This window comes from Haplochromis burtoni, unplaced genomic scaffold (genome assembly GCF_018398535.1).
Source record: "Haplochromis burtoni strain Fernald_Lab_line unplaced genomic scaffold, NCSU_Asbu1 Contig_281, whole genome shotgun sequence".
Lineage (NCBI taxonomy): Eukaryota > Metazoa > Chordata > Actinopteri > Cichliformes > Cichlidae > Haplochromis > Haplochromis burtoni.
Genome location: NW_024582642.1, coordinates 756,851 through 757,187, shown reverse-complemented (window position 1 = coordinate 757,187; position 337 = coordinate 756,851).

Genomic DNA, 337 nt, shown 5'->3' with positions numbered 1-337 from the left:
TTACGGCATTCCTGAGTTATTTCCCGGTCCCTTGGTTTTCTAGTTACCTGGCGTGTTTTCCTTTGACCCTTCCGGGACACCCTTAGTTAAAATAAAGTTTTTTTGCATGCACCTTGGTGTGTTGTCTCTGCTTTTGGGTCCAGCTTGTGTGCTGAACTACGGTTCATGACACATCTGCTTTGATGCTCACACCTCTGATGAAGTTTCACATGTATCAGTACTGAAAAATGATCAGAATTATAATATTTCTGACTATCTGAGGCAAAATTGAATCGAATTGGGACCTTGTGAATCGGAATCAAATGGATTTTAGAAATGAGTGATGATACCCAGTCCT